The sequence below is a fragment of the Cupressus sempervirens genome, chromosome 3 (genome assembly GCF_028749045.1).
Source record: "Cupressus sempervirens isolate cs-2001-9-10 chromosome 3, ASM2874904v1, whole genome shotgun sequence".
NCBI classification, from domain to species: Eukaryota; Viridiplantae; Streptophyta; class Pinopsida; order Cupressales; family Cupressaceae; genus Cupressus; species Cupressus sempervirens.
Genome location: NC_143120.1, coordinates 644,634,322 through 644,649,492, shown reverse-complemented (window position 1 = coordinate 644,649,492; position 15,171 = coordinate 644,634,322). Strand labels below are relative to the sequence as shown.

The 15,171-nt window shown below is 31.3% G+C and overlaps 2 pseudogenes; both read right to left on the bottom strand.

The window, feature by feature from the left end:
• Nucleotides 1-6,556: 6,556 nt before the first annotated feature.
• On the bottom strand, nt 6,557-7,851 carry LOC149568342 (aspartic proteinase nepenthesin-1 pseudogene; annotated as a pseudogene).
• Nucleotides 7,852-10,864: 3,013 nt separating this feature from the next.
• On the bottom strand, nt 10,865-11,630 carry LOC149568341 (expansin-A15-like; annotated as a pseudogene).
• Between the last annotated feature and the right edge of the window lie 3,541 nt (nt 11,631-15,171).

The following is a 15,171-nucleotide window of genomic DNA, read 5'->3' as shown; positions in this document are numbered from 1 at the left end:
AATTTTTACTACTATTCCTATTGTCTCTACTATTGTTTCCATTCCACATTCTAAGGCAGAATGTACAGAGGCAATTGAACCCAAGGCTCAACCATGTAAAAGACTTTTGAGTGGAAAAGAGATAGAGGAGGATATTGATTTAGATGAGGAGATTGAGATTCCAATGTGGGATTTTGATAATGCCATTGTAGATCAAATGCAAATAGCTAGTCAATTCCTGCAAAATTAAGCAAAATAGAAGAAATTAAGAGAGGAAAGAGATAGAGAATATAAGATCATAGAAAGTGCTAAGAATATTTTGACTAAGGTAATAGGTTTTGAAGTTGATATTTCTCAACACATTTTGTTTCAATTAGAAGAAGTAATCTAGAAGTTTAATGAGGACTCCAGTGGTCAAGAAAAAATGATTGAAAAAGTAGAGAAGAAATTTGATAGCAAAGTTCTTGAGCACATTGCTCAAAAAATTGCTATTCAGCAAGTGGAACTTTCCACAATTTTGACCAATCTTGAAAATTCTTGCACAAATGTAACATCACTTTTTGGAAAATTATGCAATGTTACCAAGTTCACATAGGAAATAAAGGGTAAATTGACAAAGATTGATGAAGATTTGAAGGCTAGTACACAACAATTGCAACTTTGAACCTAGTTCAAGCTCTGCACATCATATGAAAATTAGATTCTTATAAGATATGCAGGCATAATTGTTGAGAGAGGAAGCAAGGATCTAGTCTTCACTGATAGATATTCAGAATATGATCCTTCCCATAATGGACACGATGCAAAAGCACATTGTCTATTTCTAAACATTGATCCATGACAATAATTTCTCAATTGTAGATCACATGATAGAACTTTTTGTAGAAGTTCAATTTGCTCTATATACATGCAAAGTTTTGAAAGAAAATTGGGATAATACTTTAGCACTCATACTTAAGGTACATTTTGAGTATCTTTCTTATACGGGTGTCTCTATGTAAATAAGTTTTGAATATATCTTTGGCATTATTATCAAAAAGAGAGAGAAATAGAATATATATAAGTTTTGGCTTATAGGTGCTTTTTTCAGTAACACCAAAGGGGGAGATTGTTGACATTAACTCAGGTTTGTTATTAGTGAGAACACTTATTCAGATTCTATATAGCTACCAAGCTTCACAGTTCCTACCAAGCATTCTAGTGGTTACCAAGTAAATTCAAGTAGTGTGAAGTCCTAGAGTTCTTATTGAGTAGTTCAATGGTTACCAAGCTTCATAGTTTCTACCAAGTTTAAATAGCCTACAATGTTTCTACATTCATTTTTGTGATTGTTAAAGAGAGAATGATGCTATTCTATAAGAAAGGCTACTCTAATACTCCATTATATACAATACTATTTTCTATAGAGAATGAAAGTCATGTGACTCTAATAATTGACATAATAGAGAAAACAAATAGATGAGAAAGAAGATTGATGTCCATAAAGATCTTGTAAAGGAAATTAGTAAAAACTTTCTTCTAGCTACAAGGTTCGATGCAATAGAGGAAAAAACATTTTTTTCATCCCAATATAGCTTCTTGTTGAGTGATGATTATTGTATGAGAAGCAACTAGTTTTGTCCCTATAAAGCTGCAACTTGGCAAATTTTTCTTGAAAAGAAAAGGAGTATTGGCACCATGATTGTCCTTCTAAGGAGTGGAAAGGAGGGGAGGGGGAGGAGGGGGAGGTGCATTTTGAAAATGATCTATTGAACACATAAGGAGGTGTTAGACACACTCAAAGGTCATGTGTCTTTTGAGAGTAAATATGTCTCATGTGAAGATATATTAATGATGATTGTTTCCATAAAAATTGAGGATGCATTAGATATACTCGAAGGAGATGTGGACTTTTGGAGGAAAGGCATCTCTTGTGCAACGTTAGAGGAGGCATTAGACACATTAAGAAAAGGCATGAAATTTTGGAGGAAATGTGCCTCATTATGTAGGGAAGGTGGGAGTACTTATATTATGAAGATAGCTTTAGTTTTTGTAGTGAGGAGATCCACTAATGTGGTCAATTCATTATTTTTTGAGAAAAAAAAGAGGATTGGTGAAGGTGCTTCATCAAAGTCTCGAGAAGGATAATTTAAAACCCTTCCTATTTGTAGTCTTTTCTGGATTAATGTAATAAGGGGGTGAATGTTGTAGTTTTTACATTAATTAGTTAGATTATATTAATAACATAAATTAGGTATGGAAAGTTATATTCTCATAGTTATTTTTTCTACTAGAATAATGAATTTATATAGTCATCTATGAGCAATTTAATACTCACCAAATCATTGCATTCTGATTCTCAATTCAGTTTGAATATAATCAATGCATTTCTCTTTGCATTCACAAGCCATGCCCAAGAATGCAGTGCATTGATGCTTGAGTTTGGTGGTATTTACCTATGCATTAAAATTGATATCAAGATATTCCTTACTATGGTCCAATATTTATGGTTGTGGCACTCACATCAATACTTGTATCTATGATACCAATCATACAAGATGATGAAAATAGATAATACTAATTTGGTCACAAATTTAACCACATAAAAAACAACCATTGATTTATTTGAGCATTAACAAAAGAGACCCACAATAAAGATGTGTTTAGAAACTCACAATGCATAATATATTCCTTCCCCTATTTAGTGCATATGTATTAGAATCACTATTTTGTTTGGTTTGTGAACCAAGCATGGCATTCAAATTAAACAAAAAAAACTTATAATCCTTCTTTAAAAAGCCCTTTAATCATTTCTTTCACACATTGTTTTGAAGTGAGAAAATGCATTTTCTATTTTTTTAGATTTATATTAAATTTTTATTTAAGACAATTAAAAAAATAATAATTTTGAATTCAAAGAATTAAAATATTAAAATATATGATGAATTTTATTTTATTTTCTTAAAAAATGTTTTAAAATGACTTCTTATGCAATAGTGATTGTAGGAAACCTCGACTAGATAGGTAATTGTGGTTCCATGGTTGATGATCATGTCTCCACTACCATCAACTTCTTGCATGTCAAAAGTTCCAGCAAGACTATGAATAGCCTTGCTGTTCATGTGATTCCTATAATAGGAATATACCAAACAAAAATCATCGCACTATATAAATAAGGTGCCATCGTGGGCATACTACAAACATATTAAAGTTACTAATCCCAAGAACTTAGAGAAATCCATTTCTTTGTTATACTAAAATGCTATATCTCTATACATAGAGGTTGGTGAATTTATATAGGCAGTGTAAAACTCTAAAAAAAAATACCCATGGAAATTTGGACAAGTCTATGTTCATGACGCAACTTTATTATACACTATTAAAATGTGTAATAACAAGAGACGCAATGCGCCATAGTTCCTGCCTAATGCATAATGGTTGTAGAGGTGTAGATGAGTGAAAAAAAGGTTAAATAGTTCTAAATTAACATTGTGAATGCATTAATTTTTTCCTAGAAATGCACTTGTGATTTGATAAGATGACTCATATTTTGTTGTTAAATTCTCGTCCTAGAAATGCACTTGTGATCTAATAGGATGGCTCATATTTTGTTGTTAAGTTCTCATGTTATATTATTATATCAATACATATGCTTTAGACAAATTTACACCTTCTACATTGACAACTTAAAATATGTGCAATGAGGAAAGATATCCATACCAATATTTGAATTATAGAACTTGAAGAAGTGATGAAGCATTTGGAGTATCACATTAGATGTTTAAGCATGTTATGCATGCTACTAGAGAACCATAAGTAGTTGGAAAAACTCTCCCAATTATGTATTATTCTTATCTTGATTATCAAATGGAAGTCATACTATATTTAATCATTAGATAGAGATGAATAGCAGTTATATAGAACAATAACAACATAAACATATATGCATAGGAAAAAAGGATAGATAATATAGAGGAGAAAGATGAAGAGACATATAATAGTAAGATAGAGTGATACCAACATAAGTTGTGTGTGAGAGAGAGAGAGAGAGAGAATTAAATATAATTATTTTTCTTAATAAAATAAATAGTCAAAATAAAATCATGGTTATAATAAAAAATTAAAATATATTGTATTTTAATTAATGAAACTAAGAATTTAATTTTCATATTAAAACTCACATTTGTATAAGGAAAAATGAAATGTATTGAAATATAAAAATATTTTATGAATAAAACTAATTGTTTAATTTTACACAATTAGAGAAGGTTCACTATTTAATGTTTTATATTTCTAATTTTTTTATAAAATTAAGTAATTTTTAATTATGAAATAATATCTATATAATTTAATATGTACATTCGTAAATAATAAATAGATGTAATACATATAAATTTTATGTTGATGAATAAATATGATGTAATAAATAAGAAATAGAATATAACTATTTAATTTTAATACATAGTTTATAAAAACTTAATAATAATTTATATATCTTTTAGAATTGAATTACTTCATTTTTGTGGTTATTTTCTTTAGTATGTTTTTTTGATGTAAAATATAATGATTAATTTAATATTAAAATATATATTTAAGTTTTAAATATAATTAAACTAAATGATAAATTGTTGAAATAAAAAATATTACTAATAATAAATGATATAATTTATAAATTGTAACACTTATCAATTATACATATTACAAGCATTATTATAAAATATAATTAGAAAATAATATTGTTTAATTTATTTTTATAAAAGTAAAATAATAGTAATAATTTAACTACTTTTATTAAAAAATCAAAGTTAAAAAAAATAGAAATAGAAATACAAAGATATAACATATTGAAATTATATTGCTATTGAGAATTAATATTGATTAGACATATTGTGTGAGGTGGAAGATAAAATGATTGAAAATAAATAAATCATATTAACTTGTTATAAATGTGGAAAAGATAAAGTTGTAATTAATCCATACGTTAATGGTTAGAAAATATTTGTATTTTTGTTGAAGAAAATTAATTTTCTCCCCCACCAAAAATAGTATGGACCAATAGAATGAATGAAAAATATGATTTATAAAATAATGAAAAATTAGAAAAAGATATAAACATTTGAGATTTCATATAATCTTTTAAATTCTTTGATTTGATTGATTAGTGTTAATGTGATATTAACACTTACATGAATGCATAAGTTTTCCTACCATGGGCAGGAATTAACAAGACCAGGGGAATATCAGGAATAGTTTCAATTAAAAAATATCTGCCATCGTTAGGCATAATTATTCTTTGGTTCCATTTTTAATTTCCACTAAAGCACATTATCAGTTTACACAAGTCAATGTTGTTCAACTTAAGCGTTGTGTAATTAATTGTGATATCGCTATCAGATTAGACAAGCCAATGTCATTCAACTTAAGCGTCACATAATTAATTGTGATATTGCTATCAAATTAGACAAGTCAATGTCGTTCAACTTAAGCATCACATATTTAATTGTGATATTGCTATCAGATTAGACAAGTCAATATCGTTCAACTTAACCGTCACATAATTAATTGTGATATTGCTATCAGAATTTAACTATGTGATTTTAAGTCAAATTGATTGCATTCAACTTAAGCATCGTAATTGTTAACACTAATTGAATGAATAGAATAATAAACTACGATTATTCATCTTATGGGGCATTTCTTTTCCTTCTCTGTTTCTTCTCTAGTTACGAAATTTTTCGTAACTAGATTATTCATCTTTTGGATCATACTAAAGTAGAAAGGTATTTTCGTTTTAGATGTCCTGCACTATCATTTCTTACATTCATGAAACTTTATATCGCACTGAAGTAATGGATAGTTCCACTAGCGAAAATAATTATATTACCTTCCGTTCACATGGCAACATTGGCATAAGAAAGATATAATTATACGATGTATAGATTCTTCTTATCGAATATTAACATTACTTTACTTATATAAAATATATTTATCACATCTTGAGAGTCAGAAAGAAAGTTATGTGAATCTTGTTTCTTTTATTTAACAAGATAATTTTTGGTCTATTTTTTTTTCACTGGTACATTCATTTTTTAAATCTATAATTTAAATGTATTAATTTATTTACATGCTATATGTTTAAAAAAATTATGTTTATTGTTAAAGAATTATGTCCATTAATGTTTGCAAGTATTCTACAATAATATCAAAAGGTGAAGTCTAATTATATAAGTTTACTCATAATTATTATCATTCACTTTAAATTTAACAGAACAAATAAATTGTGTTTTGCAAATTGCAAAAGCAGTTTCCTTCTACTCCCTCAGATTGGATAAATGGACATTGCATCCCCTCAAGATGCTGAATCTAAAATGCAATACCGCTGTTAGATAGTGCACATGATATTTAAAAGCTCAAAGACATAAGACACATTGAAATGCAACAATATCAGATTATATATTATATGAGGCCGTGCAGAAAATCTAAAGAGAGTACGGTACAGAGCATAATTATATTGGAAGTTCTAAGAAAACTACCATAAGAGGAATAAAAGGAGAAGAGGCAGAAGAAGAGAAGGCAGATTAAGAGGATGATTCACTATTCAAAGAGAATCACATTTGGCGGGCATGAAGGAGAGAGTGTTCTGAGCATTGTCGTACAAGATGTGGAAGTTCTGCTGCTGTACATTTCCAAAGATGGAAATTAATTTGCTGGAGCGACCCATGGCGAGGCACAAGAGACCGTTTTCCTGAATGAAAAGATTGTCGCTTGGAAGCTCGTAGTCCACACCGCCTTCAAAATTGAAGACTATGGTTGGCAGCATGACGTTACTGGATGTCTGGTAACACAGATCAAGCCCAACGGAAGAGCCGTCTATTGGAGTCAGACTAATGGCAGACTGAATCGCTTCCTTCACTGCGTCGTACGCAGCTGGGACTAGATAGGTAAGGGTGGTTCCGGAGTCGATCATCATGCCTCCGCTACCGTCCGATCCCAGATCAAATGTTCCGGCCGGAATATCGATGGCGTTGCCATTGACGGTAATTCCTGTAAGAGGAATATACCAGAAAGAACTCGCACTGTTCGTAATGAAAGAGATCGTCTTAGCTCTGTTCAAGGAAGCGCTGTCACCGAAAATAAGAGGGCTTGTTTGCGAAGCCGAGTTAGTTCTGGAGACGAGACAGTAGGAAAATTTGTTATTTACCTCGGAGCCCAACTGAGAGATGAGCAAGAGATCACCTCTTCCGAGCCCCACAAGACCGTCCGCGTAGCGAGAGAGGAAACCTTGGTTGTCATGGCCGCATTCGAAAACAATGCCATCAAACACGCCGTCGCTGGCGCTGCCAACGGAAACTGACTCCTTTGCCAGGTCACCGATTGTTTGAGATCCATTGAAGTAGCTGTACCTAAAAGCACAGTCTGGATTGCATGCAGTTTTGGAATTACCAAGAGCATCACAGAGAGAGTCAGTGCATGAAACAGTGGAGAAGGAAGACGATTTGGAGGATCGAAGATTGGCGTAGATTGAGAGCAGTCCTGGCAAGGCTCGCACTTGGTCCAAACAAGATCACTCCCCGTGTCAACAATCGCTTCGAAGCTCACAGGGGGTGTTCCTACAGCAATGCTCATCAAAAATTTTGCAGTCCCAGCTTGAACGGGCGTTTCAGCGTCTAATTGCACCCCGGTTATCTGCTGCTTTACAAACGCCTCAATCGCATTCATCCGTTTCTTGCTTCGATCGACAGCCAAGCGTAATCCCTCGGTAGAATTGAAGCCCCCCTCTGTTCTGCGAGTCAGATTGACTCTAAATCCGGACTCTCGCAGAGAAGAAGATGCCACCATGGGAATACTTAAACATATCAAAGCCACAACGCTCATTAGCTTAGAACACTCCATTTCTCTTTTTCACTTAATTGCTCTGTCTCCTAGAGGAGAACAAAGTGAGTTTATATAGACAGATTCCAACAGTAGTAAATCTATAATTCGCCTTGTTTAAGAGTGTGAACATTATGAAAACTCGTAACAGATTAGACAAGCCGAATTCCTCACATAATTGAAGTGATACATAAACGATTTAGACATTCGATGCTTGTTTACCTTAAACATCACTTTCATTGGTTGCAGTCTAAACACACCCCGTGATTGGTGAGACCAGCCGATTATGTCGTATATTCGCAATCATGGTTTAGCAATTTGAGGTATGAGCCCACAAATTTTGTCAAGTCCATCGTGGGTCATTATTCTTCCTTAGAGTCTCCCTAAGGAAATACAAATATTTCCCTTTGTGGGATATGATTTTCCACAAACTTTTGGAAATAGAAAAATTTCCCTTCACGGGGTATGATTTTCCCACTTTCTAGGGCATAACTTTCCCTTACTCGTTTCTTCTCATCTCTGAATTTCCATTTCATGGTTATACTGAAGTCAGAGCTCTTTTCGATTTACATGTTATGTTCTATCGTTTCAGATTTTTTTACTAAAGTAGATGAAAAATAAATCTTTTTCAGTTTACATGGTGATGGATCGGTATGAGATCCATGGTATAATATAATTAGCTACACACGCTATTTTGAGTATGACTGCTTGCCTGAAAAGCACCATGTCTCATCCACCAATAGTTTTGCCGCTATCGAAGGACCCCCGAAAAAACACCCAAATCATTCTTGGAATGTGTTAGAAAAAATAGCACAAGCCATAGTTTATATAAGATCTTCCCAAACAAGGGCTATAGGTGAGCAACAGTCCCTGCCTTATGCTTATTGTAAGAAATGTTACAATTTTGGAGGAAATAGTTGCAGACGAAAATGGCATGTATTGTATGTGAGGAAGTTATGGACATGTTAGACATGCTCATGAAAATTAAGCTTAAACAAAATAATTTATAGACTAAGCTTCAAGCTAGGAAGGAAAAACAAAATGCTTAGTCTTCATTTTATAATTGACTTTTAGCAAATCCTAAAATTGCATAAAAATAGTACATGCAAGATATAAATAGGTATGGTTGAGCTCTCCTTGTTCTAATCCATTATGTCTTAATAAATTTTTACTCCTCTTTTTCCAAGATATAAACAAGTATGTTTATATAATAGTACATGTGCAATGACCATATAATATGCATTATAAGAACAGTAATGCAATTATATTTATGTATCTATATGGGGAACAATTGTATAAAATAAATAAATTAGTATGTTGTTCATGCAAAATGAAGCATACTTCATGAAAAAGCTATTAGTTGTAAATGAAAAATGAGCAAATTGTATGCAACATATATGCAGTGATCAGGTCAGTGTGCTGAACGAAAGCATTTATACCTATATATAAAATAGGACTGGACCAAAAGAAAAGGTGAAGTGTTGTGCTCTTGTAGCTGATTAATCTATTCATGATCCTTGGTAGTACCTATGAAAAGGAATGAGTTGTTAGTGACAGAAGGGAAGTAAAGTGGAAAATCTGGACAACATAATTCAGATACAACTAGTTGGCAATGAGAATGAGCTCTAAAGAAGCAAGCAATGTGAAGTGAAGGATTTAAAACTAGTAAAATTATATCTTATAAATGTAAAGTACTAGTTAAACAATTGAAAATTTGGGCATAAATGAATCTTAAAAAATTAAATAAAAATAGAAAAATGTGTTGGTGAAAGCTGTGGAGAAGCAACACAAATATCATCTACATGTGTTGCACAAATAAACTCCAAGAAATTTTACTAGTCAATAGCTTATTTGTTCTCATTATAGGATGGAAGTTTATTTTTGTTCTAGAAAGATGCTGTAAAAATGGAAAATATAAATATATGAAAATGTTTAGCGTTGATGAACCAAATATATGATAAAAAGGTCTGATCAGCCTATAAGCTTTCATTTGGCAGATCTCATGTCTATTAAAATGACTTGTCATCTATGCTTTTTTTTTTTTGAAGTACATAATAATTAACATTGTAATTAGTTAATTAAAAGAATAAATCACTACAAAAGAATATACCTGATATGGTTCCCCAAGTTAAACAAAAATAATTTCACATCACAGCATTTGTGAAAGACAAAAACATTGTACGTAGTTGGTCAACCTAAAAAACATAATACGAAGGTTTTCTATACATCATAAGTTAATTTGCCTCTTTTGGACATATGGTAATGCCAAAACCCCAAATAGTTTTGACAGCAGATCTCAAGCCTTAAACAAAATAGAATGAAACAAATTACAATAAATTTCCAAAGCAGAAGTAGCATTTCTAGATTTTCAAAAATATGCAAGTGAAGTATTGTTGATTAAAACAAATAACAACCTCGCAATATTTAAATGGAACCACAACCATATCGATGTTGTACAAGGACATGTGTTTGGCTTTATACTCCACATAGCTTAAGAGCAAATTTAATTAACAGATGTCGCCAAAATGCGTAATTTATGTAAAGATTTAAGAATCGATGTCACACCAGGCATGCCGTACAATCTACCAGAGACAAACACACAAAAATTGAGACTTAGACAAAATAAATCAAGTTCTTGGAATTAGCTGGAAGCCAAAGAACAACGATCGCAATTCTGGCAGGCGACAAAATTTCGGCGTTACGTTTAGCCGGGACAACAGAATCCTCCTTGGGAGGAGCCAAAGGAGAAATCGCTGGCGCTTTTGCAGGAGCCAGGCCCGGAACAGTGCCAAAAATTTGAAGAGGCTGGAGAACCTTATCAATGGAGAAAATTACCAGAGGCTGATCATCAACTAGGGTTCCTGAAACGGCCGTAGTATTTACGCTACTATGCACCTTTGCAGAAGATTTGGCCATTTTTAGTCACCGAAAGCGAGTAGCGCAATCTTCCACCAGAGGCCAGCGATATATGGATCCCGTCGATCGACACAAAGAAAAAAACAAGGAACACTTTAGCTAGAAAAAAAAACCTAGTTTAAAGCTGGGAGCAGGTAAAAGTCTGGCCAACTTGCCAGCCAGACGAAGCCATGTAATACGAGGCAACAGTCCTTCTATCGCTGGTGGTGACCTTGAATGACAGACTCTGCCCATTCAGGTAACTACTGCTCTGCCATTTTTACCCCAGTTCCATGACATATCCTACCATCTGCTACCAGAACCCTTTATCGAAACCGGTTGTACATCTTTGGCTCCTCCAATGTTGGTGATCAGAACCAGGTTGAAGTATGAGTGGCCACTAATGGTGAACCGAATTCCTCCCTTCCTTTGACAGGCCACCCTACATAACAAAAACACCTTAAACATAAGCCCTCAAATATCCCCCATAATAAGCCCAAATCACAAAAATTGAAAAGGAAGAGGCCAGGGGAGCTTAAACTCACTCACCTCCTGTACATGACGGGAACAATGCCGACTTTGAAAAGCCATTGTTGAACAGAGCAGTGCTTAGAGCTACAGTGCTCGTTCTGTACCCTTGGCTGTAAAGATTTCCATAGCCGCAAGCCCCACCTGCAATGCAAATGCCAGTTAAAACCACTTTCAAACCAAAACAAGACCACTTGTAAAGCTTCCCAAATACCAAATTTCCAAGCAAATACAACACAGAAAATGATGAAATGTTCACTCACCCATTGTTCCAGATGTATCGCTGCCTCCATAGAAAGTAGTGTGGGCATTGGTCCAGTCTAAACATGAGCCTATACAGACATACACAGAAAAACAACAAGCCCTAATAGAGCCATTTCCTTCTCTAATGCAGACAAAAATAAATAAAACCCAACGCAAAGCAAAGGAATTCGAAACAGCCTTCTGCTTCATTCTCATAAATAAACATTAATAATCGACAGCTATTTCTTTTTATTATTCATTAATAGTCATGCGCAGCTGTTTCTTTTTATTATTCATAAATGAACATTAATAATTGACAGTGTCTATCCTCTATATTATTTTTAAGATAGATGAAAAAAAAACAATAAAACCACTAGGAAAATGACCGCTGACGAATAGGAAAATAGAAAAATTTCAAAAAAAATAGAAATTAAAGACATTAAAATTGTATAAACTATATCATATCTTTATTTTCTCTATGGTCCCAGAGATGTGAAAGTAGGATTAATAGATTTTATTTGATATGAAAACAATAGTCTCTGCCTTTTAAAGGCAGGGACTAATAAATAAGTGCCACTAAGTGGCTAAGTACTTGTCTAAGTATTTGCCTTTAGTTAAGTGAATAAGTGCAGTTATTAGAATTAAACACAATATTATAGACTAGCAGTTGTGCATTTATGTACACTCAACAATTAGCTGATAGGAGTCATTTGTTTATATGAATGTGAAAGAAGAAGATTCCTATTGGGACCCTTTAAATTTTATATAGCAATAATTAATATATTTAAATATCTTTAATTGTTTAGTCTTGGAAAAATTATAATAGTTTGCAAATTCAATTAATAACCAATATATGATCAAATCCTACATTGGAAACATAATGTAAATTACTTATCAACCCTAATAAATAAAAATCAAATCGTCACATACCCATCATAGTTTCTGTATGTGTGTGTGTGTATAGTTTAACTATTCATAATGACAATCCACACAAATGAAGTTCTTTTAAAAGAAGGAGGCAAAGAAAATAATTTCTATTTTTAAAATAGAGTATTTTTTTTGTGAATAGATATTATTTTTTCAATTGTAGATAATAAAAAATAAATTAATATTTATTTATTTTAAAAGAGTCTAATATGATAGAAGTATTTTTTTGTAGGCATGGTTGATAGAATTGATTTTTTTTCAATAAAGTTAAAATTATAATTATTTATGTTCATATATATAATTTAGCATTTGACCTAGAAAAATAAGAAAAATTTAATTGTTACAAATAGTAGCACTACAATTTCTAATATTTATACATAATTATTTAGAATAGATATTAAAAACACCATCTAATTAAAAAATAAAAAGTATTTGTTAAACAATTTAAAAATAAACTTTCTTTTAAAAATATGTGAATAATTTTATATTTATATTAATTCTCTATCAAATACTAAAGCAACAATAGTTATTTTTGAAATTAAATTAATTGAAATTCAAAAAACTAAATTATATTAGTGTAGGTGACTACTATTGTCTATTGTAAGAAAAAATGTATTTTGTTGATATTTTATGGTGCCTATTCTACATTACATGCATATTAAATTGAAGTAATTAATAGTGATTTACAATGTTATTTACATGTTAAAAATATCAATGAAACTGAATAAACAAATATATAAAATAGATAATAGATCTAAATCTATGATTTACAAGATCTATAAGAAATCAAAATAAAAACTTGCCAAAATATTAAACAAAAAATTATAACTAAGATTGAAAAGCATAAAATTTCATTTTGAAAATTAAATAAATATAACCCTAATAAATAAAAATCACACACACACACACACACACACACACACACACACACACACACACACACACACACATATATAGTTTAACTATTGATAATGACAATCCATACATAAATAAAATTCTTAAAAGAAGAAGGCTTTTGTTGGATGAGAAAAATAGATCACACATAGTAATTAGAACATAATTAAATGACTTCCCAAAGCTTTAAAAATTTGATAACATATTGATAAAGAGCTTCTTTGAGAAGTATTGAATATAACAACAAGACATATGCAAGGTTAGTATGATTATACTAAGTACATGAATGGATACACATAAGGACTTTATAAATATTATTATTAAATACAAAATTATCATTAAATAATGAGTATAAATGTGTGTTAATACAAAAATAGTAGAAAAATGTTAGCCTTAATTGAACTGTAACCTTAATTGAATTATAGCCTTAATTATATCCTAACCTTAAATAAACATTAACCTTAACTAAAACCTAAACTATTTATATCATTACACACATTACTTAAAACTTAATTCTATTTAATTGCAACCATGAATACAATATTTCTATTGTAACTATGATAGAAACCCAATCTTAATTGAACCCCAATCCTAACCTTACTTGAATCTTTACACTAAACCTATAGATTAAGATAATGGTAAGGGTTGGGTTATAGTTAAATAATGATCAACTTTAGGACATACATAGCATTTAGTGTTAGGGGTTTAAGATTTGGATTAGGTCATATGTATGAGTTAGGAATAGGATTATTATTAGGCTATCGTTAGCACTATAGCTAGATTTAAGTTTTTAATCATTATTTTGGGCTAAGGGTTAGTATTGTGATTATATCTTAGGTTTAAATATAATTGTAATCATAACCCTAATCTTAATAGTACTACTAACCATAACCATAAACCAAGTACTCAATTATAATTATAATTATAGTCCAAAATCTAACACTTCCCATAAGATTATTCCTATCTCAATCTCTAACCATAACCTTTTGTAGTGCCTGCCCTCATTCACTTTTTTCTAGATACATTGTTGCTATCATGGTCGAACTCTGTTAGACTAGTTTTATGTTGATAGTTAACATCATTGTTTTGAGATTATCAGATATTGTGCTATGGATTCAGTTGATATGTGATGAGATTACTTAGAATCTACATTTCATATATGCATGATGATTATTACATTATTTCTAGTTATTGATGATGATTAGTTAGATGGTTTATTATCACATGTGTTTTCTTATGGATACCTACCCCATACTTGCATGTGTATGGTGTGCGTATTTTTTTCTTATGTATGGAATTTTTGATGTGGTTAAGGAAGGGAGTCGTAGTCACCTGCTAGTCGAGATCTACACAATGCACCACTTTCGGCCATTGCCTGTTTAGCTTAGCATATATATATATATATATGCAGGTTGCAGGTACTAGGTATCGACTTCTCTAAATTGCCAGGATGAGCGTACCCTATCACACTATCTCAATGGTAAGAGAGGGGAGATAAATTCTCAAGTCCAAATCCTAAACCCTTAAACCTTTTTATCCTAGAAAGGTAGGACAAGTATCCGAGATATTTTACCTTCCGAATGTGTCAGATGACATAATTCGTGATTTTAACTCTTTTGACTGATTTTGTATGGATTGTCCTATGATGGGTTTTCATATTTTATCTTGGAGGTCTATGGTGAATTTTCTATTAATTAAGTCTAAAATTAAAAGAATTAATTATTAATTTATTTTTTTGGGGGAAAATTAACAGAATATCATGGTTTTTAGATATTTTGATTTTAATTAATTAAATGAGAATTAATTGAGAAAAAAGAATTAAATAAAAGAAATTTTTAAAAAATAGTAATAATA